Here is a 27,823-nt window from a genome sequence, read left to right as displayed (position 1 = left end):
AATAAGCCTTAACCTTAATTTATTCCATATGATATCATATGAAATGAGCTGCTGAGCTAAGATTAATGAATTGGATCATAATGGATTGAGAATGTACCTGTCAGTTATGACCCAGAGGGAAGGCAAGAATCAAGGGTAAATCCAATTCATACGGTCCCCAAATACAAGTTATGGCCACTTATTTTTCTTTTTTATTGATGAAAATAAATGGAGAATTGAAAATGACAATTGACTAGTTGATGCATTAAGGAGCTATGCATTTTCATGCAAAGTCTTATTTGCAGAAGGATAACAAATGATTTTATAGATATAGCAGTTTAATCAATCTACAAGATTAGCAATCTTTATTTCTTCTGTATATCACACTGACTACTGTCCATGAAATGAATGACTCAAATTTGTTCATTTTTATGGCTGAGTGATGTTCCATTGTATATATGTACCACACCTACTCTATCCATTCATCTATTAAAGGACATCTAAGTTGCTTCCAGGTCATGGCTATTGTAAATAGGGCTAAAATGAACACTGGGGTAAAGGCGTCTTTTAGAATTATGGCTTTCTCAGAGTTTATGCCCAGTAGTGGGATAATATGGTAGATTTAGTCCTAGTTTTTAAAGGAATTTCCATGTTGCCCTCCATAGTGGCTGTATCAGTTAACTTTCCCACAAAGAGCAAGAGGGCTCCATTTTCTCCACATACTCTTCAGCATTTTTTTTGTTTGTAGATTTTTTAGTGATGGTCATTTTGCCTGGTATGAGATGATAACAGTGCAGTTTTGAGTTGAAATTCTCTAATAATTAGTGATGTTCAGAGCCTTTTCATGTGTTTATTGGCCATCAACAAGTCTTTTTTTTTTGAGAAATGTCTGTTTAAGTCTTCTGCCAGTTTTTTGATTGGGCTCTTTGTTTTTCTGATATTGAGATGAATGAGCTGCTTATATATTTTGTAGACTAATCCTTTATCAGTTGCTTCATTTGCAATTAGTTCCTTCATTCATCTCCCATTGGAGGTGATAGAATTCCAGTTGAGCTATTTCAAATCCTGAAAGATGATGCTGTGAAAGTGCTGTACTCAATATGCCAGCAGATTTGGAAAACTCAGCAGTGAAGGTCTGGAAAAGGTCAGTTTTCATTCCAAACCCAAAGAAAGGCAGTGGCAAAGAAAGCTCAAACTACAGCACAATTGCACTCATCTCACACACTAGTAAAGTAATGCTCAAAATTTTCCAAGTCAGGCTGCAGCAATACGTGAACTGTGAACTTCCAGATATTCAATCTGGTTTTAGAAAAGGCAGAGGAACCAGAGATCAAATTGCCAACATCTGCTGGATTATGTAAAAAGCAAGAGAGTTCCAGAAAAACATCTATTTCTGCTTTATTGACTATGCCAAAGCCCCTGACTGTGTGGATCACATTAAACTGTGGAAAATTGTGAAAGAGATGGGAATACCAGACCACCTAACCTGCCTCTTGAGAAACCTATATGCAGGTCAGGAAGCAACAGTTAGAACTGGACATGGAACAACAGACTGGTTCCAAATAGGAAAAGGAGTACGTCAAGGCTGTATATTGTCACCCTGCTTATTTCACTTCTATGCAGAGTACATCATGGAAACGCTGGGCTGGAAGAAGCACAAGTTGAAATCAAGATTGCCAGGAAAAATATCAATAACCTCAGATATGCAGATGACACCACCTTTATGGCAGAAAGTGAAGAAGAACTAAACAGCCTCTTGATGAAGGTGAAAGAGGAGAGTGAAAAACTTGGCTTAGAGCTCAGTATCCACAAAACTAAGATCATGGCATCCAGTCCCATCACTTCATGGGAAATAGATGGGGAAACAGTGGCTGACTATTTTTCTGTGCTCCAAAATTACTGCAGATGGTGACTGCAGCCATGAAATTTAAAGACCCTCATTCCTTTGAATGAAAGTTATGACCAAACTAGACAGCATATTGAAAAGCAGAGACATGACTTTGTCAACAAAAGTTCATCTAGTGAAGACTATGGTTTTTCCAGTGGTCATGTAGGGATGTGAGAGTTGGACTGTGAAGAAATCTGAGCACTGAAGAATTGATGGTTTTGAACTGTGGTGTTGGAGAAGACTCCTGAGAGTCCCTTGGACTGCAAAGATATCCAACCAGTCCATCCTAAAGGAGATCAGACTTGGGTGTTCATTGGAAGGACTGATGCTAAAGCTGAAACTCCAATACTTTGGCCACCTTATGGGAAGAGTTGACTCATTTGAAAAGACCCTGATGCTGGGGTAGATTGAGGGCAGGAGGAGAGGGGACGACAGAGGATGAGATGGCTGGATGGCATCACTGACTCGATGGACATGAGTCTGAGTGAACTCCGGGAGTTGGTGATGGACAGGGAGGCCTGGCATGCTGCGGTTCATGGGGTCGCAGAGTCGGAAGTGACTGAGCAACTGAATTGAACTGAACCTCCCATTCTAAAATTTGTCTTTTAATCTTGTTTATTATTTCCTTTGCTGTTAAAGAAAAAAAAAACAACCTTTTAAGTTTCATTATGTCCTACTTGTTTATTTTTCCTTTTATTTCCATTACTTTAAGAGGTGGGTCAAAGAGTATCTTGCTGTCAAAGTGCACTGCCTATATTTTCCTCTAAGACCTTTATAGTTCTGGCCTTACATTTATGTCTTGAATCCATTCTGAGTTTATTTTTGTTTATGGTATTGAGAGAGTCTGTTTTTAGGTAGGTTGATAAGAAATCCAGGGTCCTCAAGGAGGAGAAAAAGGTCTGGGGCTCTGGAGGAGCAGATAGAGGTCTGGGGTTCTCAAGTAAGAGAGAAAGACAAACTTTCTTTTTCTACATTTCTTAGTCTTAGCCACATACAACATTTTACAAAACTCTGTTTAAACTCTGTACTAAGAATTGCATAACAACAATGTATCCTTCTTTAGGACATGTATCTCCTTCCTGAGAACCTTCTGAGTAAATCCTGTTAAAATTAAGGGATTGGGTCTGGTAAAAGCTTTCTATTGTTAGCTCTAATCCTGTCTTCTTGGAAGGAAAATTATGTCCAACTTAGATAGCATATTCAAAAGCAGAGACATTACTTTGCCAACAAAGGTCCGTCTAGTCAAGACTATGGTTTTTCCCGTGGTCCTGTATGGATGTGAGAGTTGGACTGTGAAGAAGGCTGAGCACAGAAGAACTGATGCTTTTGAACTGTGGTGTTGGAGAAGACTCTTGAGAGTCTCTTGGACTGCAAAGAGATCCAACCAGTCCATTCTGAAGGAGATAAGCCTTGGGATTTCTTTGGAAGGAATGATGCTAAGGCTGAAACTCCAGTACTTTGGCCACCTCATGTGAAGAGTTGACTCATTGGAAAAGACTCTGATGCTGGGAGGGATTTGGGGGCAGGAGGAGAAGGGTACAACAGAGGATGAGATGGCTGGATGGCATCACTGACTCCATGGACGTGAGTCTGGGTGAACTCCGGAAGTTGGTGATGGACAGGGAGGCCTGGCGTGCTGCGATTCATGGGGTCGCAAAGGATCGGACACAACTGAGCGACTGAACTGAACTGAACTGAACTGAATCCTGTCTTCTTAAAATGTAACTTGTGGGACTGGGTCTAGTAAGAGCTTTACAACATTGAAACATTCTTTTGATATGCTGTTGAAAATTGAAAAAGTACATAGCTCCCTTGTTAAGACTAGTGAGGGGCACTCTTCCACTCCATTCTGATGCCTACCTCAGAAGCTTTCTCTGGTCTTTTTCATTGTAACAAAACTTCTGCCACACAAGAGCCCTGAGTGATCAAGCCTGTTCACTGATCCCGAAGCTAAATTCTCTTCTTTGGATCATAAATCCAACATAGTTCACTGTAAGTTATCAGTATTAGGAAGTGTTTTAGTTTCATTCTTTAATGTGGAGCTTTTCAGTTTTCCCAGCACCACTTATTGAAGAGACTTTCTTTTCTCCATTGTACACTCTTGCCTCCTTTGTCAATGAGAATATGCCCGTAGGTGTGTGGGTTTATCTCTGGGCTTTCTGTCTTGTTCTGTCAGTCTATATTTCTGTTTGGGGGCCAGTATTATAGTGTCTTGATGTTTGTACCTTTGTAGTATAGTCTGAAGTCCAGAAAGTTGATTCTTCTAGCTTCATTTTTCTTTCTCAAAATTCCTTTGGCTACTCACAGTCTTTTGTGTCCTGAATTTTCCATACAAATTCTAAATTTTTTTGTTCTAGCCCTGTAAAAAATATCATGATAGTGAGGTGGATGAACCTAGATTCTGTTATACAGAGTGAAGTCAGTCAGAAAGAGAAAAACGAATATTGTATATTAATGCATATATATGGAATCTATAAAAAATGGTGATGATGAACCTGTTTGCAGGGAAGGAATGGAGATGCAGGTGTAGAAAATAGACTTGTGGACACAGAAGGGGAAGGAGAGGGTGAGATGATGGAGAAAGTAGTTTTGATATATATACACCATCATGTGTAAAATAGATAGCTGGTGGGAAGTTGCTGTATAATACAGGGAGCCCGGTCTGACACTGTGGTGTCCTAGAGGGATGGAATGAGGTGTCAGAAGGGAGGCTCCAGAGAGAGGGGATATGTGTATAATTATGTCTATGTCACATTGTTGTATGACAAAAACCATCATGACATTGTAAGGCAATTTTCTTCCACTTAAAAAAAAAAAAAACAATTAACTAATAGGGTGTTCTGTAAATTTCTCACATACTTTCCTAGCAACTGGGCTATCTAATTCTGAAAGTCAGCTTGTATTTATTCGTAAACCTCTTATAACACTTTTACTTTTAATGATAATTGTAATTTAATAAAGCAGCTGAATGATAATTGGAAACAGCATTATGTTTTTATGAGATATAATTTAAATAAATTAGAAAAACTCGATAAGTGTGACTCATCAAAAATATTTCTAATTGTGAGTCCCTAAATTATAACAAACTAGTTAAACAAAATTTATTCAGGTCCTTCATTGAAGTTATTTCAAAAGCATCATTATGTTCTGGGTAGTTTTCTAAAAATATCTTTATTAGGAAAAAATATCAAACATTTATAAAAGTGAAGAATTAATTTATACAACTTTACCAATTATCATATAATGAATAATATTGTTTCACCAGTATTCCTATGTTTCACCAATAAATATTTCAAAATATATCTCAATATATGATTTTTTAACTGAACTAAAATATTTATATCCCACCTAAAAATTAAAAAGTATTTAATATCATTACATTGTTTTTAAGCTTGTTTATCTCATATTTGTTTTACAGGTTGTTTATATCAAGGACCTATTAAAATAAGATCTATAATAAGTGATAAAGGCTTTTTGATATTTTATTTTTTAAGAATACTGATATCATTGTTTCAACTTATTTTATTTTCAACTTATTTTTAAAAGAACCTGAGTTTTTTCATTCTATAGCTTTTATTACAGCCCAGATTTTACTGACTGCAATGCTGTGGTGTCATTTCTTATGTTCCTCTGTCCCCTGTCATCGTTTAACTTCATGACTGGATCTAACAACTTAATTAGAAGTTCAGTATTTTCACAGGAATATTTTAGAGTTGGTTTTCTCTCCCTCTCAAAGGAGACAATCAATGATTGGTCATCTCCTCTTTTTATAAGTAATCAGCCATTGATGACTACTGACTAAATCCATTAGTTCAATAGACATTGCAAATGGGGATATTCTGTTTCACTCATTCTTTATTTATAAACTGAAATAGTATATAGAAGACACATTTCCTCAAATATTATTTGGTTACTCACATCTCCTTTTCAAGTATTTTGGTTACATTGATACAAAATTTGAAAAAGGAAAATCAAGATAGATGATATTTGCTTGCTTTCCTTTATATAGATAATGAGTTGATTAGTGAACGTTCTTCAAATGGGAAAAAGTAAGGTGTAAGTGCCTGGATAGGAATGTCAGTGAGGTGTGTTGTGTGTGTGCATGCAAGGGTATTTTGGATCAGTATACATTAAAATTTTTAAACAGAAAAAGAAGTATCAAAACATTGCAATTTTTATTTTTTTTTTTTTTTTAATGAATTGGCATTGTCTGGTTTTGGTCACTGGGAGATTCCTCAAACTAGCTAATGTTTCCTTTTGGTGTCACTGAAAGATTCTTAATCTTCTGTTATCAGGTAAAGTCAGCTTCTCCTGCACATTGTATGCAACAGACATGGACTTGGATATTTTCCTACAGGATCCTAGTGAGTTTTAGTGGAAATGACACTTAAAGCTGATCATCTAGATGCTGTGGATGCTTTTATTCTGTGTTGCTCTATGCTTTGAAGGCTTTCTGTAGAAAGTTCAAGTTGATTTAAAAAAACAAAAAAAGAAATCATAGATGCAGTCAATTTTGTACACCATTATGAGTTAAACAGAGTAAACCTCTTACCAAAATATAAACTTAAATACTAATATAAAGAAATCTCTGATTAATTCTATGAGAAAATTTGATGCAAAATTTGACCATACTATATATGCTTTTTTTTTTTTTTTTTCAAATTTAAATATACATTATTTTTAGCCATTTCAACAGAATTTCAGATGGGAATACCAGACCATCTGATCTGCCTCTTGAGAAATCTGTATGCAGGTCAGGAAGCAACAGTTAGGACTGGACATGGAACAACAGACTGGTTCCAAATAGGAAAAGGAGTACATCAAGGCTGTATATTGTCACCCTGCTTATTTAACTTATATGCAGAACATCATGAGAAACGCTGGATTGGAAGAAGCACAAGCTGGAATCAAGATTGCTGGGAGAAATATTAATAACTTCAGATATGCAGATGACACCACCCTTATGGCAGAAAGTGAAGAGGAACTAAAAAGCCTTTTGATGAAACTGAAAGTGGAGAGTGAAAAAGTTGGCTTAAAGCTCAACATTCAGAAAACGAAGATCATGGCATCCGGTCCCATCTCTTCATGGGAAATAGATGGGGAAACAGTGAAAACAGTGTCAGACTTTATTTTTCTGGGCTCCAATATCACTGCAGATGGTGACTGCAGCCATTAAATTAAAAGACGCCTACTCCTTGGAAGAAAAGTTATGACCAACCTAGATAGCATATTCAAAAGCAGAGACATTACTTTGCCAACAAAGGTCTGTCTAGTCAAGGCTATGGTTTTTCCTGTGGTCCTGTATGGATGTGAGAGTTGGACTGAGAAGAAGGCTGAGTGCTGAAGAATTGATGCTTTTGATCTGTGGTGTTGGAGAAGACTCTTGAGAGTCCCTTGGACTGCAAGGAGATCCAACCAGTCCATTCTGAAGGAGATTAGCCCTGGGATTTCTTTGGAAGGAATGATGCTAAAGCTGAAACTCCAGTACTTTGGCCACCTCTTGCGAAGAGGTGACTCATTAGAAAAGACTCTGATGCTGGGAGGGATCAGGGGCAGGAGGAGAAGGGGACGACAGAGGATGAGATGGCTGGATGGCATCACCAACTCGATGGAGGTGAGTCTGAGTGAACTCCGGGAGTTGGTTATGGACAGGGAGGGCTGGCGTGCTGAGATTCATGGAGTCGCAAAGAATCGGAAACAACTGAGCAACTGAACTGAACTGAACTGACATATGCTTTTTTTTTTTTTCCAAAATTTAAATATACGTTATTTTTAGCCATTTCAACAGAATTTCCTTAACTCAAGGTTAGGTGTCTGAATCCCATAAGCACCATATACAAAGATTATGTTAACACAGTTTTTTTGTCTGGAGTAGATCGATATTATTCTATGCTAGAATCCATGACTCAGTTGTTTAAGAAGCACTTCTGTTGTCTCCTGTAGTTTGTATTTTATCAGCTAATAAGTAAAGTAATTATTATATAACAATTCTATTTTATATGGAGATACTGATGTTAGATATTCTTTCATATATTTCTGGCAGACTTCATGTTGACTATTTTGATGTTATGTTATTTATTATAAATATATGCATAGCTGTCATTACACCTTTTGGTTGTGTATATTGTGGATAAATATGATACTTATTTAATATAGTAAATTTCTTTTTTCTGAAACAAACATAAAACACAAATTTTTCAAATGTATATTGACCTTAAATAACTTACCTACTTTATAATATTTCTATATTTTGTTTAAGGCAAATTTCTTGTAAACAGAACATAGCTGGGTTTATTAATATTTTAATTTATCATACAATATTTAATTTTTAAAATAAATAGCACAGAACATAGCAGGCATTAGATCTAGTACTCTAGTCATAAAAACCTGGATTGAGATTTGCACTGTGTTGCATAATACCATTTTAAATTTAAAAATTATTTATCCTTAGGTAATTCCTAAAATAAAACACCAATAACCAGATTCATATGTGAGTTTTAAAAAGTTCAGTGGGAAATTCATTTGAGTACAAGAGCAGATGTTACGTCTGCTTCCTCAGACAAGAAGAAACCATCCCATGATGTACTTACCTCTGTTCACTCCTTGTTCTTACCAAATTGGGAATAATATTCCCATCACAGCTAGACTGAAAGGAAAAGAAAAAATTAAAGAAACAAAGAAACTAAGGGAAAAGAGGAAATAAGAACTTCAAGCATGAGCTAAAGAACAATTATAAATTCAAAGACTAAAATTTTGAGCTTCTTTATATGGGAAAACTGCAGGTCAAATTTCTGATTAACTGGCTGAATTGACTCATAATGATTTAAACAAGTTTTGATTTGCATAATGACTAATTTCTTATAATATTAAATACATGACTTTGAGACGACCCAGAGCGATGGTTATGGGGAGGGAGGTGGGAGGGGGTTCAGGATGAGGAACACGTGTAACCTGTGGTGGATTCATGTTGATGTATGGCAAAACCAATACAATATTGTAAAGTCATTAACCTCCAATTAAAATAAATAAATTTATATTCAAAAAAATAAAAATAAATCAAAATATTTGAAAATTAGATGAATACGTAAGAGGTTGGAAGTGAAATTTTCAAAAGCTTTGGGATTCTTAGATCTAAACCCTTCTTAGGAGTAAAATGATACAGAAATAATGTTTAAAATATATCAGTAAAGCTCGTGTAAATAATTTATGCTTGGGTTTACCAGGTAGTACTAGTGGTAAAGAATCTACCTGCCAATGCAGAAGACAAAAGAGACATGGGTTTGATCCCTGGGTCAGGAATATCCCTGGAGGAGGAAATTACACCCCTTCAATAATCTTGTATGGAGAATTCTGTGGACAGAGGAGCCTGGTGGGGAACAGTCCATGGAGCTGCAAAGAGCTGGACACAACTGAGCATCTGAGCATAGCATAAACAATTTATGCTTAACTATTTGTCATGGGATATTGAATATTTACTTTAAATATCTTTACAGCATTTGCAGTGAAACCAGAGATCAAATTGCCAACATCTGCTGGATCATGAAAAAAGCAAGAGAGTTCCAGAAAAACATCTATTTCTGCTTTATTGACTATGCCAAAGCCTTTGACTGTGTGGATCACAATACACTGTGGAAAATTCTGAAACAGATGGGAATACCAGACCACCTAACCTGCCTCTTGAGAAGCCTATATGCAGGTCAGGAAGCAACAGTTGGAACTGGACATGGAAAAACAGACTGGTTCCAAATAGAAAAAGGAGTACATCAAGGCTGTATATTGTCACCCTGCTTATTTCACTTCTATGCAGAGTACATCATGAGAAACACTGGACTGAAAGAAACACAAGCTGGAATCAAGATTGCCGGGAGAAATATCAATAACTTCAGATATGCAGATGACACCATCTTTATGACAGAAAGTGAAGAGGAACTAAAAAGCCTCTTGATGAAGGTGAAAGTGGAGAGTGAAAAAGTTGGCTTAAAGCTCAGTATTCAGAAAAAGAAGATCATGGCATCCAGTCCCATCTCTTCATGGGAAATAGATGGGGAAACAGTGGAAACAGTGTCAGACTTTATCTTTTTTGGGCTCCAAAATCACTGCAGATGGTGATTGCAGCCATGAAATAAAACGATGCTTACTCCTTGGAAGAAAAGTTATGACCAACCTAGATAGCATATTGAAAAGCAGAGACATCACTTTGCCAACAAAGGTCTGTCTAGTCAAGGCTATGGTTTTTCCTGTGGTCGTGTATGGATGTGAGAGTTGGACTGTGAAGAAGGCTGAGCGCCGAAGAATTGATGCTTTTGAACTGTGGTGTTGGAGAAGACTCCTGAGAGTCCCTTGGACTGCAAGGAGATCCAACCAGTCCATTCTGAAGGAGATCAGCCCTGGGATTTCTTTGGAAGGAATGATGCTAAAGCTAAAACTCCAGTAGTCTGGCCACCTCATGCGAAGAGTTGACTCATTGGAAAAGACTCTGATGCTGGGAGGAATTGAGGGCAGGAAGAGAAGGGGACGACAGTGGATGAGATGGCTGGATCGCATCACTGACTTGATGGATGTGAGTCTGAGTGAACTCCAGGAGTTGGTGATGGACAGGGAGGCCTGGCGTGCTGTGATTCATGGGGTCACAAAGAGTCGGACATGACTGAGCACTGAATTGAACTGAACTGAACAGCATTTGCATTGATGAGATTACCTTAATAAGTTTGTGGACCCATTTCTAAAAGGATTAGGAAAGGTTTCAGCATAGAAAAATAAAACATAGAATTTATAACTTAGGTTTTAGATTTGGAAATGTGTATCTGGGGAGGCTCTAAAGTCAATGGCAAGTGGGTTTAAAAGGGACATAGAGTAGAGGGAGACTGCTAAGAGGAGAAGATGATATGAAAATGGGAGTGCTATAGCCATAAGCTGAAGGAAACCAAGAATTCCAGGAAGCCTCCAGCAGCTAGAAAAGGCAAGAATTTCTCTCCTCTAGAATCCTGCAACACCCTGATCTCAGAATTCTGGCCTCCATACGTGGTATTTAAGCCATCCAGTTTATGCAACTTGTTACTGTAGCCTCAGGAAGCTGGTGTAGATCAGTTAGAAAAAATTCCTTTTGATTAAGGAATGGTGGGCTTTTTCTTTGACCTAAGGCTCTTCTGAGCTCTCCAGGCCTTGACTTTGGTGTCCATTTTTGTTGGACCTACTAAAACACCCAGTTTTAGTAAAAAGACTGTTAAATCAGTTCAGAAGGAAACCTCAAACTCAATATCTGATCAAATTCTTCAACCCCACCTCCTCTGGTAACAATATCTGATCATCCTGGCCTGCCTTCAGTAAGAACCCAGTCTGGACAACATTGTCTTGTCCAGAATCCCCTTTGTCCCTCCTGTTTCCTCTTAGTCACTTTCCATCAACTGACCTCACCCTGCTCCTTGGTTATAAATCCTCACTTTTTTGTGTTTTTGGAGCTGAGCCCAGTCTCTCTCCCCTACTGAAAAAGCCCATGTTGATGTCCCTTGAATCAAATCTCCCTTACCATCTTTTAACAAGGGTCATAACAATATTTTCTTCAACAGAAGGTGTATGGACCTTTACAGTACAAATAGACTGTAAAATATCAGTACTTGTACTGATGCATTTACTTGTACAGTAAATGTACTGTACAGTATCATGTATACATGATGATGATGATGATGATGAACCTCTCTTTGGGACTCTATGTGCTGTTCTTGTTGCTTTATATATTTTTATTTTTTTTCTTTGTCTAATAACTGCAGCCTTTTAATATAGGTGCATTTGTCTTTCTTCTCCAAATAGTGAAATGAAGAAAAAGAGACGTTAGGCAGATTTTCCAGGGTTGAACATTGGAAGCAAATTATGTAAAGTGGGATCTTACAGTCCAGGGAAAGTAGCATATGCAAAATATTCTTGAAAATTATCTTACCAACACAAATAACTACTGCTTGCATCTGATAATAATATTATTAATGTTTTATTACTCTTAGAGATGCAAAAATAGATAGACAAATAATATAGAATGTCTATACAAAAACTATTTTAAATCGTGTGCTCTAAACATTTCACCTTATGGGTATCTCTGACAAGCAAATTAACTTTTTTTTTTTTCCCTAAAAAATGTTAAGAAATGGTGTTTAGTGACTGGGATGCAGAATTCATTGTCTACTTGGATTCAATATTCTTCAAGGAGAATATTAAAGAAATTTTATACTTAAAACTTACATTTGCAAAAAAATTAAAAAAATATTTAAAATTATTTTTTTATTGTCCTTTGTGATTAATGTGCAGAATAAAAACATCTTTTTAAAGTTACTTTTCTGTGTATTGACGAGTCATGTAAAACAAGTTAACATTCACAGTAAATATGCATAAGAAATTTATAATCAGTTTATCACATTTAAAATGAGGCGTATTTCCTGGGCATGTTCATGTTATACTTCATTGGTACCATGGAATTAAAGTAATAAGTAACCACCCCTTCTTCACCAGCCTCCCTGCTGGCTCAGTTAGTAAAGAGTCTGCCTTCAATGAAGGGGATGCAAGTTCAATCCCTGGGTCAGAAAGATCCCCTGGAGAAGGAAATGGCAATTCACTCCAGTATTCTCCCATGGACAGAGGACCCTAGTGGGTTACAGTCCATGCAGTTGGAAGAATGGAACACAACTGAGAAACTAAACCCACCTACCTAATTGCCCCTTCTTCAGAAATGTTAATTTAGCATAAAATGGAATCCTTATATTAAAGTTAAAAAAAAAATTGGCTCACCATCAGATTTTTTTCAAGGTTTCAAATCTTGAAATCATCAGTTTTGTTCAATTTGGATTCTTGACTTGAAATGCTTCTGAGGCTGGAATCTTTGAGGAATGGGTATGAAGCTCACACTGTTCCATTAAGAAAATGTAATTTCAGCAGTATAAAGTATAAACATTTTAAAAACCTATTACCAAAGTTAGTGAAATTAGTATGAGAAGCTTGGGCTCTGGAACCTTAGGGGTAGAACATTGAGCTCCATTAGCAAATAGATCAGGCCATGGGATGTACTCTCTTCCAAGGGCCTTCCTGAAAATGACCATGGGAAGGAGATGGTGGGAATGCAGGGGTTCAGTTCTTTTACCTCTTGTTGAATATAAACACTGACTGAACACATAAAATGAGAACAATTACTATCAAGGACCAAATAATGATTCTATATAAGTAGTAAATTCTGATCCCATAGCACAGAAGCCTCCTCTTAATTAACTCCAAAGCAGATTGAAAACAAAACAAAACAAAAATCACAATGGATCAGTGACCTGACCAGACAGCTATAGGTGTGAGGAAACACATCCCAAACATGGTGCAGTTGTTGGAGATTTACAAACAGAAACATCCTCAAAAATGGCCTTTGTAAATCTTTCATCTATTAAAAGCAGGCACAGAAAAGAGAAACACACAAACAAACCAAAAAAACCATTAACACTTGGCATTTAATCACACCATTTGGGTAACATTTTCATAAAACTGTATAATCAACTGCACTGGAAAAACTAATAACAAAATCTGTGTTCTGCTACTAAAAAAAAAAAAAAAATGGCCTTTGCGATTCACATCTATGTTTACAGTATAGTCTCTACAAAATACAAAACAGGAAATGTAGTCTTTCAAGTCATGCTCATATTTGAATTCCTGTATTGAAAATGTCTGCTGCTGCTGCTGCTAAGTAGCTTCAGTCATGTCCGACTCTGTGCGACCCCATAGACGGCAGCCCACCAGGCTCCCCCGTCCCTGGGATTCTCCAGGCAAGAACACTGGAGTGGGTTGCCATTTCCTTCTCCAATGCATGAAAGTGAAAAGTCAAAGTGAAGTCGCTCAGTCGTGTCCAACTCTTCACGACCAGGCTCCTCCATCTATGGGATTTTCCAGGCAAGAGTACTGGAGTGGGGTGCCATTGCCTTCACTGACTTATTGCCACATTCTAATTTATTGAAGATTTCAACGTTAGGTGGGCAGTCTCCAACTTGGCAAGATATTAATTGTATTAGGAGTTATCTTAAAACATTGTATGCAAAAGTATATAGCTGGAATATTATTTTTCTGTGTGTGTGTGTGTGTGTGTGTTACTTTGAGAAAATATGGCAAAACTACAATTACTTAACACATATTGCATTTAAAACTTTGGATATATCTTGAAAGATTTAATAATTCTGATTTCACATTCAGTTCAGTTGAGTTCAGTTCAGTCGCTCAGTTGTGTCTGACTCTTTGCAACCCCATGAACTGCAGCACGCTAGGCCTCCTTGTCCATCACCAACTCTTGGAGTTCAATCAGACTCATGTCCATCAAGTCAGTGAGGCCATCCAGCCATCTCATTCTCTGTCGTTCTCTTCTCCTCCTGCCCCCAACCCCTCCCAGCATCAGAGTCTTTTCCAATGAGTCAACTCTTCGCATGAGGTGGCCAGAGTACTGGAGTTTCAGCTTTAGCATCATTCCTTCCAAAGAAATCCCAGGGCTGATCTCCTTCAGAATGGACTGGTTGGATCTCCTTGCAGTCCAAGGGACTCTCAAGAGTCTTCTCCAACACCACAGTTCAAAAGCATCAATTCTTCGGCACTCAGCCTTCTTCACAGTCCAACTCTCACATCCATACACGACCACAGGAAAAACCAGAGCCTTGACTAGACGAACCTTTGTTGGCAAAGTAATGTCTCTGCTTTTGAATATGCTATCTAGGTTGGTCATAACTTTCCTGCCAAGGAGTAAGCGTCTTTTAAATTCATGGCTGTAGTCACCATCTGCAGTGATTTTGGAGCCCCCCCAAAAATAAAGTCTAACACTGTTTCCCCATCTATTTCCCATGAAGAGATGGGACTGGATGCCATGATCTTCATTTTCTGAATGTTGAGCTTTAAGCCAACTTTTTCACTCTCCACTTTCACCTTCATCAAGAGGCTTTTTAGTTCCTCTTCACTTTCTGCCATAAGGGTGGTGTCATCTGCATATCTGGGGTTATTGATATTTCTCCCGGCAATCTTGATTCCAGCTTGTGTTTCCATTAACTGATACTTCATTATTGAGTTTTGAAAACAGTTCTAATACAGTATTGCAATGAAAATTATCTGTAGATATTTGAAGGCTTTTTATACTTTTGTGCATTTTTTCCTAGTACAAGAGATATGAGAATGCAATCCATATATACGCTTTGAAGAAAATTATATATCTAGCATTATTTTAGCCATCATCTGGGGAAAATGCTCTGAGTAATGTGACACTGAAAATGTGTTAAAGTGGTTGATGGTGTTTTGTATTTGAGTTACATAATATTTAAATCATAAGTTATTAATTTTAACTTAGGATAAAATGATAATATTTTAAATGGCACTTTCCAAAAGACTAAATTAATACATTTCTCACTACCAGTCTCAAAAGGTATGTATTTTATTTTGATAGTGAGTTTTTATTAAAAACAAATCTCCCCATTTTTTCCATATTGGAAATGGAGTTTTTCCCAAGTATATTTTAAAAGTATCCTGAGCTTTCCTTCCAAACCACCTTTTGTTTAGGTAAGAAAAATTTTTAATTCAGTTTTTCAATTGTGAAAATAGATTAAACAGGACAAATGATTAATCTAAAGTTAATACATTTCAGATATTTTTCCCAAGTGTCTAGAAAGAACAATCTATAAATAATATATGTAACAAAAATAGGTATTTAAAATGATGAGTAAGTTATCTCACTGTATAACATGTAAATGGATTCATAAACTGTTGGCATTTTGGAATGTTTGGAAATGTTTCATTTGTGTTTTAATAATCTAGAAAGTATAAGCACATTTACACTTTCTCATCAAACTATAACACATTTAATGGTATAAATTAATGTGTACACCCATGGTGGATTCATGTTGATGTATGGCAAAACCAATACAATATTGTAAAGTAATTAGCCTCTAATTAAAATAAATAAATTTAAATTAAAAAATAAATTAATGTGTGTCATTCTTACTTGATAATTAGTATATGAAAGAAATTATCCAATATTTAATTCTGATATATTAATTCTTATATGAAATTTAAATGTGCACATTTTGCAGCATACCCTTCCCAGTGTTTTCTGGGGTATGGAAAGTAGTTTTAATTTATAAATATAGGCTATGAGAGGAAGGAAAACTTAATCAGAACTCTAGAGTCTTTTAATATGACACTACTGCAACTATTGTATACTTATTTATGACATTGTGTGTATTAAGTTGCTTGAGTGATGTCTGCCTCTTTGCGACCCTATGGACTGTAAATCACCCAGGCTCTGTTGTCCATGGGGATTCTCTAGGCAAGAATACTGGAGTGGATTGCCATTCCCTTCTCTAGGGGATCTTCCAGATCCAGGGATCAAATCCTGGTCTTTTATGTTTCCTGTATTGGCAGGCAGGTTCTTTACCAGTAGCACCACCTGGGAAGCCCATGATATACCTTTAATCCTCTTTTTTTTTTTTACTTTTAAACTTTTCATTTTGAAATAATTTTATTTATAGAAGATTTGCAAAGAGAGTACTAAGAGTTTTTATATACTCTTTACCCAGCTTCCCCTAATGTTAACATATTATGTAAATGTCATGTGTTTAGCAAACCCACATAATTTAAGCTGGTACAGCATTACTAACTAAACTACTAATTTCACTCAGATTTCACAGGATTTTCCCTAGTGATTTACATTCCTGTTGTGGGATACAATTCAAAGTGTTATCAACCCAAACATGCATCTGCTCACCCTTTTGCAATAAAGCCAATCTACTGACACAAGATTATGGTGAAGGAACATGCAATGATTATTGCTGGAGCCAAGCAAGGAGGCAAGGCAGATAGTGCTCAAAACATACAGAACTTTCTAAAGACTTTCAGGGAAAGATTTTAAAAGACTGGGGGAGGGAGGTGGGGTTGTGTGGTATTTGATCAGCTTGTGGACATTCTTTTGATTGGTTGGTGCTGAGGTAATAAGATCAGCAGCATCAGCCTTCTGGTTCTGGTAGGTTTGTAGTCTTCCTGCTTGTGGGCAGTATAGTTAACTTCTTCCATCTGCTGGGGCTAACTAAACCATTTTTATTTTGTCTCATTTTACTGTTTTCCTTTGTGTCTGCATTTGCTCATTTCTCTGATTAATACTCTCTGAAACTTATGGAAAACATAGGAGGCCAAAGTTTTTCTACAAACAAGATGCAGGCAGAGGCTATGGGGGGACATAGTCTGTTCTGGGAAGTGCCCTAGTTTCTTGTTGCATTATATAAATACTGTGCTACTTTAAGTGGTTGTGTCTGCTTGGTCTCCTGCCCTTTGTAACCATCTTGACTTTCATTGCCTTCACACTTTGAAAGGTCAAGTGTCAGATATTTTATAAATGGTACCTCAGTTTAGGTTTGCCTGATGTTTTCTCATAACTAGTTTGGGTTATGGTTTTTTGGTAAAAATGACATGGACATAAAGCAACATAGCCTGTTACTGGTGTGTGAGCTCTGATTACGTAGTTGAAGTGGCATTTGCAGGCTTCTCACTGCTGTTTCTTCTGCCCATTCTTGAAGGGAGGAATTGCAATAATTTGTGTACACATGTTAGAACCTCCACAGAAGTTTAAAAAAAAATAGTTTAAGAGATAAATTGGGGTGATGCAGCTATACTGTATCTTGAAGTTCATCACTAATTTTGCCAATGATCTATGAATCTTGCCTGAAATAATTATTACTGTGATGTTCTACTGGTGATTTTCTAGTTCCATCATTCCTTCTACAATCATTGATCACAGTTTTTCAGCAAGGAAGAAATGTACCTTTTCCTTTAATTGCAATTTATTCCATCATATATGTATTTATATCAATATAAACTCATAGATATTTTATATGTTCATTGTGTTAATAGATAGAACTATTATTATTTATTTTGTTGTTAAATTTTTTCCAACTTTTGCCTTAATTCTTTCAGATTAGTCCCTCTATCCTTTGGACAAGCTTGTCTTTCACTCTCTCTGTTGTATAAATCTGTTAGAGTGTGTTTAAAAAAAAAAAATAGCTATAAGTTCGAAGAAAGAATTGCAAACAGAAAACTTTTAAGACAATTAATAGCGTGCTCCTGGAGCACAGAGATGAGAAGGAAATAGTGGGAACATGTGGACCACTGTTTATCTTTGCTTTCTCTGCTCTTTTTCCTCCTCGTCACCTTTCTTAATAATTAATTTCTACCTGAACTTTAGTCAGATGTCATACTCTACAGGATTGAAATCCCTGTTTGTTTGTTGAGGTCTGCATTATTATCTAGTCTATGGTAAATGTGTATGTGAAATCTGTGAATTCAACGGTGTGGGGAGCAGTGTCCCTTAGTATCAAATACCCTGGTTTTTCAGTCAGGTTGTATAAATCCTCAGTCATCTTGGAATTTTATTGCATTGAATTATTTCATACTGGAAGAGACGTGAAAATCTCCCAATCTGATTAAAAAATTAAGTATATATTTCTTCTTCAATTTTGTATATTATTTCTTTTTATAGTATGGAGCTTATTATCAGGTGCACACAGAATTTAGAATTGGTTTATCTTTCTGGCGATTTGAAACTTTATTATGATGTTATTATATATATTTATTTCTATTAAAATTTTAAATTTAATATATTTTACTTTGATATCAATGCCTTATATAAGTATATATTTTTTTATGAGCATTGGGTTTTTCAGACACATGCATCTTAATTCTTTCACTTTCATGATTTTTATATCCTTAAAGTTTTTCTGAAAGAGATGGGAATACCAGACCACCTGACCTGCCGCTTGAGAAATGTGTATGAAGGTCAGGAAGCAACAGTTAGAACTGGACATGGAACAACAGACTGGTTCCAAATAGGAAAAGGAGTACGTAAAGGCTGTATATTGTCACCCTGCTTATGTAACTTATATGCAGAGTACATCATGAGAAATGCTGGGCTGGAAGAAGCACAAGCTGGAATCAAGATTGCCGGGAGAAATCTCAATAACCTCAGATATGCAGATGACACCACCCTTATGGCAGAAAGTGAAGAGGAACTAAAAAGCCTCTTGATGAAGGTGAAAGTGGAGAGTGAAAAAGTTGGCTTAAAACTCAACATTCAGAAAGCAAAGATCGTGGCATCTGGACCCATCAGTTCATGAGAAATAGATGGGAAAACAGTGGAAACAGTGTCAGACTTTATTTGGGGGGCCTCCAAAATCACTGCAGATGGTGATTGCAGCCATGAAATTAAAAGACGCTTACTCCTTGGAAGAAAAGTTATGACCGACCTAGATAGCATATTCAAAAGCAGAGACATTACTTTGCCAACAAAGGTCCATCCAGTCAAGGCTATGGTTTTTCCAGCGGTCATGTATGGATGTGAGAGTTGGACTGTGAAGAAGGCTGAGCGCTGAAGAATTGATGCCTTTGAACTGTGGTGTTGGAGAGGACTCTTGAGAGTCCCTTGGACTGCAAGGAGATTCAACCAGTCCATTCTGAAGATCAGCCCTGGGATTTCTTTGGAGGGAATGATGCTGAAGCTGAAACTCCAGTACTTTGGCCACCTCATGCGAAGAGTTGACTCATTGGAAAAGACTCTGATGCTGGGAGGGATTGGGGGCAGGAGGAGAAGGGGACGACAGAGGATGAGATGGGTGGATGGCATCACTGACCTGATGGACGTGAGTCTGAGTGAACTCCAGGAGTTGGTGATGGACAGGGAGGCCTGGCGTGCTGCGATTCATGGGTCACAAAGAGTTGGACATGACTGAGCGACTGAACTGAACTGAACTGAAAGTTTTAGATATTTTTAAATGAAGCATATATCTTTTACTCAGTCTTAGTTTTTATGCTGCATTTATATTTAATTTGAAAATTAAAATATTAACTCTAATATATTCTCTTTGCATTGAATTTTACTTTGCCCACTTATTTCATGTATTTTTGATTATTTATTACTTTATTTTTAGTTCACAGAGTTTTGTTTATTTATTATTATAATGCTTATCTTCTAGTATGATGATAATTACATACTCTTAAAATATTCATTTATTCGTTACCCTAGAGATACAACATAAACATTTGATTCATCAGATTCTAACATAAATTATTTATTTTATTTATTCCCAGAAAAATTCCAGTGTCTATGACCACTTTTTCTGCCTTTATACAGGTTTTACATATATGCTATTGTTGTTTTCTTCTTTTTATTCCTTCTGATCATTCTAATAGTCCACTGGGGTTCTAAACAGTTTTCAGGCTTGCAGTGTTTGTGCTACAAAGTCACATGCCAGTCTAATTTCTGGTCCTTTAAAAGTATGTATCCTATTTGAAGTTTAAATTTTTGTTTATTTGTTTTTCCTTGCACTTTTACTTCAGTGTTAATAAAAGTAGCTTGCTTTGTTCTGTCTTGTTTTTCCTTACTCGGCTTGTGGTTACAATAATCACCACACCTGTGAATTCTCCCTCTCCTTTCTTTCAAAAGAATGTTACACAAAGGTTAGATATCTTGCTGGTTACCCTGCATCTTTATGCTCTTTATCTATATTCTCCATTCTTTTGTCTTTCTTTTCCCCATTCTGAATATTTTTTTCAAAAGTATCTCCCAGTTTTCTAAATCCCTCTTTTGTAGTTCCTAGTCAGCTATTGAACTCTTAATTTATTTCTTCTACCTTTCAGTTTTTCAGTTTCCATTTCGTTGTTCCTTATATTTTCCAGTTCCTGTGTAAGTTCTCAATCTTGTCTCAGTGTACTAAGCATAGTAATTCAAATACCATGTCTGATAGTGCTTTTACCTGAGTCCCTGATGAGTTGTTCCAATATATAGTTATTATTCTTGTTTATGCATCATATTGTCTTGTCTCTTCCAATGTCTGGTTATGAATTGCTCTTTTTGGATAATAATGATGAAAATATTGGATATAACTTGTAACTTAAAATGGTATTATTTTCCTTTAAAAAGGATTTAACTTTTTTTTTTTTTTGGTTAGGTGATTAGGAATTCTTGCAAACACACATCACATAATCCAAATAAAAATTGCAATTGTCTTAATTCATCCTTATATGTGTATGTCCAGTTCATTTATGGACTAACTCAGGGCCCTGGATATGGGACAGATTGCTAGATCTCCCTTCAGCAGGCCCCAGGATTTTAAGTTTATTCAAAGTTATGATATGCCTCCTAGCTTCTTGGAACCCCCACCTGAAACTAGCATGTACAATGGAAAAGTTGTCCAAATAAATGCCATATCTCTTGTCTTTTTGCCTTCATTAATGTTTTCCACAGATATTCTAAACAAATTGAAATGTCATTTCTGATCTTATTTTATGATCTCACTTGAAAGATTGGACCAGTTCTTTATTGCTTGTGGAAGTAAGTCTTGATACATCACAAATTACGTTGGTTCCTATCATAAGGTAAATAATTTATTGGCCTCTCCTTCAAGTTGGAATCTTAAAGTCATTGTATCAATTTATTCCAAAATAATCATACAAAATTTATAATGTATTAATTATTTTATGTAATAGATTGAACTAGTCTGAATTAGTTGAGTTTTTACTTTCCTTTGACACTTATAGATAATTAAACATGTTTAATGCTGTAGAATGGCAGACTCTGGAAGAAAGCGAGTATGTTTATATCTTGAAAGGAACACTGCTGACTGCAGTATATCTTCATCTTTATTTCCTAAGAACTAGTTGTGGTTGATTCCATGCTTACTTTTCCTGCTTCTGTTTACAAATCTGTCAGAATAGACTATAGACTTTCAGTTTGTTTTGATAACATTATTCTGTATTTCCAATTGGTGCCTGTAGCAACAGTGTTATAGATCAGAGGCTATTTACCACATTTCTCCAATTTATAGACTGATTTTGAATGACTAACAATTAGATTTCTATCTGCCCTAGCACAATTCAATTTTGCTTTAACCTGCAGAAGTTATGACCAGTTCTTTATTGTTTAAGTAAGTGCTTGATAGAGTCTCTACGTTATTCTTTAAATATTTCTATTATTTACCTTGTTTGTGGATATTACATAAAAAAAGAAAGAGCTTAGGCCCTCAAAAGGAAGTACAATTGACTATACTGAAACATATAGTCAATCTATTCCAAACTTGTCAATGTATTCCAAGTTCTAAGTATCTTGGTTATTAATTGCCTCTAGTACATATATGTCTTTCTCTTGAATTTACTAATATGGAAATGGACAGGTGAATTTAAATAGGTAATTTTATATCCAACATATATGCTGCAGTTTAACCCAAATGAAATATTCAGAATTCATCTCTCTTTAAAACACGCTAGTCTTCATGGACACTTAAATATGAATTGGTGACACATGCTGATACTTCTTTCATTTCAGTCAAATCTGGTCACAACCAACCAAGCTGCAAGATTATTGGTGACTATGTTTAAATTTTTATGATTCGTAACTACTCTGAAGCATAGTTCAGGTAGTACAGTAGCACAGCTTGTAAACACTTTGGAGTATGTAAAAATATGAACCCAAAGTGTTTTACATACTGTTATTTCTAAAATAAAATTATGAATTTGTTTCTATTTTCAAATAAAGGTAAATAAACTAGGTTCTTTATGTATAAAGTGGAGCCTTCAGTATAAAATATGCAATTGAACTATATAAAATTAAGGTACAGATGGAGGTACAGATGAGATACTTTTCTTCCTTTTCTGAAGCCATTATTATTTAATGTCATTTGTTTCTTCAAAATATATCTTGAATCTTTCTCTTCTATCAAGCTGCTTGACATGATCATAGTCTGGGCCACAGCCATTTCTCAGCTAGATTGCTTCAATGGCTTCTTAAATCTTCACCCTGATTCTTCTCTTGACTTTCTCATCCAAGCAGCCTGCAAACAATGCCAGAGTGATATTTATAAATAAAAGTCAAATTAAGCTACTTCTGATTATAGCCCTGCAATATATAAGGGTCCCATACTTCTTTGCTCTGCTCAACACCCATTATCCACCTCCAAAACCTGACTCTGTCATCAGTTAAATGTATTCACTTTCATACTTCCTTTTGCAGTTGCTGTGTTGCAGAAAACAAGAGTAAAGGGGCCAAGTCTTGTTTTCAAAATGTTATTCCAGAGTTGTAAACACTCTTGTAGAAAGAAATCATGTAGCCCACAGAGAGGATGCAAAAAGTCTACCGAGAACACTAGTTTGGTAAGGAAGTTAAAATGGGAGTCTATTCTTATGGAAGAAAAGGTAAACACAATCAAAGGGAAATGACAGCTAGAGTTCCTATACCATGTCATCTGGGATTTCAGAGTGTTGTTTTTCTGTGGCTAATAGGACTTTGGAATTCAGATGAACAAAATCAAAGAGGGAAATAATGAAAGATGTGGGTTAAGTGAATTAGTAGTAACAAAACTAGCCAAAACTTACTTAGTTTTCACCCTGTGCCAGGCTTTGCTATTAAAACAGTTGTGTCATGCCAACCATATGAGATGGATTATTACTAATGATTTATCTATAGTCTTTCAGCATTGAAACCGTCACTTTCCATATTTTTGTGCTTTGATGATGCTGCTGGAAGTTTGCAATTTGCATATTCCATGATGCATTACCACAGGTTTTCTCCTGGGTTCTTCCAATAGGAGGTACTTTTTTTTCCCCCAGTCCTAGTGGCCAAGGTGCTTCTCATGTCTATTAATATTCAGGTTACTTGGCATGGATTTATTGACTTTTCAGCCATCAAATAATCATGCAACCCATTTTAAATATTAGACTTCCAAAGCCTGAAATAGTCAGAACTGGTTTCTTCTAACTGCAATCTGATAATTACAATTATTCTCATTTCAGCTTTAGTGATGAGAAAATCCCAGCACAAGAAGGTTGTCTCTTGCCCAAGGTCATATGATTAGTAAGTGACAGGGCAAGGATTAGGACCCAGGTGACCTGTTTTCGATATTGGTTTTCATAACTGAATTATACTGCATCTTTATATCATGTTTAAAACCATAGTGGGGAGCCTTTTAAAACATGGATCATATAAATAATAATATGAACAGTATATATAAATTTGTACATATGCATATGTCATTTCTTCTCAGCAGCAATAAAAGGTCAAGTTTTTAAGACTACAAAAATCTGAAAATAGTTACATATTTTGGGCAAAAGATTCAGGTTCAAACCAGTATTCATAATTAGATTAAAATATTTTAGGAAATTAATATAAACGTTCATTTATATTAAAGGTCTTGCTACATAGAGAAAATAGTAATTGAAATTTTAAGTTTCCTTGAATTATGAAATAAAGACAGCAATATAGTTGGAACAAATTGAGTATCTGGATTGGCATTATTTCAAATTTGTTTTAATTAGCATTTTATTTTCTTTGTTTCCTAAAGTTTTCAATGTAAATGTCTAATAGATAAAGGGACAATAATGTTTTTAACATCATTTGCGGACTTTTATAAGAGGGAAATACTTCATAGTATAATTGCTGAAAAGTGAGACTCAAAACTCTATATAAGGTTGTCAATTGAACACAACGCATACAAACTTTTAAAATTAATAAACTACTAATACTAACAATAATGTATTTATGGCAGGACTATGATGAAGTATTTCAAGTAGACTTGTTCAGGCTTCACTGACAAGGAAGCAGAACCTGACTCTGACCTTGCTTCTGACCTGCCTGACTATGTTCCTGCTGAGAGTGCACTGATCCTTAACAGTACGACAAGTGACGCTGTAGATAAGAAAGGGAGCAGGTCTTGGAATTCTTGAGCCCCTGGGGGAAGTCCAGCCAGCCAGGGCTTAACAAAATCCTATGACTCGCAAGTAAAACAAATAGCATTGTAAAAAAAGATTAACATGAAATCAGAGATGCAATTTGCTCTCAAACTGATGGGGAGATCAGTTTGTGGCCTGGGATTATAAGCAGGAACCCCCAAAAATGCAGTTTTCAAGTCTGACCTTTGGCATGGTTGCACTGCCTAGGACCTTTTCCCAATTGGAACTCCACATTGCTGTCACAGCACTGTTTGACTCTGGATATTAGTCGACTAAATTCAGTGATGTATGTGCTGTTAACTCTCCTCTACTGTTCTATTTTGTTTTCTTTTAAAGATTATATATTGTAAGTTAGATAATCTCTGTTAAAGAAATTGCTTAATTGAGCATAATGAGTGCTTTTTTTTGGTTAATGAATCTTTCAAACCTAAAAGGAGAGTTAAAATTTTCAGCAAAACACATTATCTCTGCATTACCAGCCTCTCATCTAGAGTTTAGAACCCCAAATGATGATATATTTTGAATAAATGGATAATGGTTAAAAAAAAAAAAGAATAACTTTCACGTATATTTTCCACTTAATTAAATGGGAAGCATACGATTTTTTGGTGAATAAAGGAACATTTCTAGAAAGAGTGAATTAATGAGTGTTCCCCAGACACTATGAAATTCCTGGCGTTAGGCATTTCCTTCCAGATGATACAGAACTCAGATTTGACCACAGGCCACTCAGAGGCTAATAACTGAGGGGCAAGGACCAGTAAAAGGAAAGATGCTTTATTCAGAAAAGTAGGTAATCTGGAAAGAAGGTGCACTGATGTCCACAGGCCAACACTAAAGTTTCTTCTGTCATGACAGTTTTTAAATGGAAAAGAAGTAATGTCAGATAAGCACTGTAGCGGGATAGGTTCTTCATCATTTTCTGTTGCATGTAGGCTGATGATTTCTGATCTTTATTTGGATGTTCTCTGGCCTGCATGGTTCTCATGACCCAACAAGATCTGCCTGTAAATTTACTAAGAGGAAGCTAGGGGTAGAGAGTCTCACTTTTAATTACTTAATTCTGCATTGTTACTCCTTCTAATCCAGGAAAAGAATCAACAGGTTACACAAGACATTGTATGCATTCAGTAGAGCAGAAATCAGGAATTTGGATAAATGTGACCAAGAGATCCCATTTTTATGATTAACGTTTAAGGAAAACAGAGATGAACAAACAGAAAAGAGACAAAAGAACGGCTTACAAATCCCCATTGTCCAGTGTCATTACATTTCTATGAGACTGGGGGAGAAGATCCATCTTCTAGAATTGCTTCATGCTGAACCGCAATGAAGATTGCATCTAGAATTGCAATCATGCAGGCATTGATTGAGGTCTTAGAATGAAAGATGTTATATAGGATTGTAGCATCTCTTTACTGACAATTGTAATTGCCTGCTTACAAATATCTAAAGACCAAGTTACAAGTATACTAATGCCCAAACAATATAAATCATTTATGATCCATAATGGTAATTCCATTACTTCATGAGAAATGAAATATATATATATAATATAATATATATTATATTATAATCAATATTAACTATATTAATAATTATAATTAATAACATATATAATATTAATTATTATTACATATAATATATTATGCATTATATAATATGTATTATGTATACATAATAATATATATTATGTACATTACATTATACATTATATAATATCAATACCATCCCCATGCAAAAGACATGCAGAAAAGCAAAATGCTGTCTGGGGAGGCCTTACAAATAGCTGTGAAAAGAAGAGAAGTGAAAAGCAAAGGAGAAAAGGAAAGATATAAACATCTGAATTCAGAGTTCCAAAGAATAGCAAGAAGAGATAAGAAAGCCTCCTTCAGCGATCAATGCAAAGAAATAGAGAAAAACAACAGAATGGGAAAGACTAGGGATCTCTTCAAGAAAATCAGAGATACCAAAGGAACATTTCATGCAAAGATGGGCTCGATAAAGGACAGAAATTGTACGGACCTAACAGAAGCAGAAGATATTAAGAAGACATGGCGAGAATACACAGAAGAACTGTACAAAAAGATCTTCATGACCCAGATAATCACGATGGTGTGATCACTGACCTAGAGCCAGACATCCTGGAATGTGAAGTAAAGTGGGCCTTAGAAAGCATCACTATGAACAAAGCTAGTGGAGGTGATGGAATTCCAGTTGAACTATTCCAAATCCTGAAAGATGATGCTATGAAAGTGCTGCACTCAATATGCCAGCAAATTTGGAAAACTCAGCAGTGGCCACAGAACTGGAAAAGGTCAGTTTTCATTCCAATCCCAAAGAAAGGCAATTCCAAAGAATGCTCAAACTACCGCAAAATTGCACTCATCTCACACGCTAGTAAAGTAATGCTCAAAATTCTCCAAGCCAGGCTTTAGCAATATGTGAACCATGAACTTCCTGATGTTCAAGCTGGTTTTAGAAAAGGCAGAGGAAGCAGAGATCAATTGCCAACATCCTCTGGATCATGGAAAAAGCAAGAGAGTTCCAAAAGACATCTATTTCTGCTTTATTGACTATGCCAAATCTTTTGACTGTGTGGATCACAATAAACTGTGGAAAATTCCGAAAGAGATGGGAATATCAGACCACCTGATCTGCCCCTTGAGAAATTTGCATGCAGGTCAGGAAGCAACAGTTAGAACTGGACATGGTCAACAGACTGGTTCCAAATAGGAAAAGGAGTTCGTCAAGGCTGTATATTGTCACCCTGTTTATTTAACTTATATGCAGAGTACATCATGAGAAACGCTGGACTTGAAGAAACACAAGCTGGAATCAAGATTGCAGGGAGAAATATTAATAACCTCAGATATGCAGATGACACCACCCTTATGACAGAAAGTGAGAGGAACTAAAAAGCCTCTTGATGAAAGTGAAAGTGGAGAGTGAAAAAGTTGGCTTAAAACTCAACACTCAGAAAACGAAGATCATGGCATCTGGTCCCACCACTTCATGGGAAATAGATGGGGAAACAGTGGAAACAGTGTCAGACTTGATTTTTATGGGCTCCATAATCACTACAGATGGTGACTGCAGCCATGAAATTAAAAGACGCTTACTGCTTGGAAGGAAAGTTATGACCAACCTAGATAGCATATTCAAAAGCAGAGACATTACTTTGCCAAAAAAGATTCGTCTAGT

The sequence above is a fragment of the Bos grunniens genome, chromosome 4, assembly GCF_055505025.1.
Source record: "Bos grunniens cultivar Pamir isolate PY7600 chromosome 4, Bosgru_T2T1.0, whole genome shotgun sequence".
Taxonomy (NCBI): domain Eukaryota; kingdom Metazoa; phylum Chordata; class Mammalia; order Artiodactyla; family Bovidae; genus Bos; species Bos grunniens.
Note: the sequence above shows the minus strand (reverse complement) of the source record.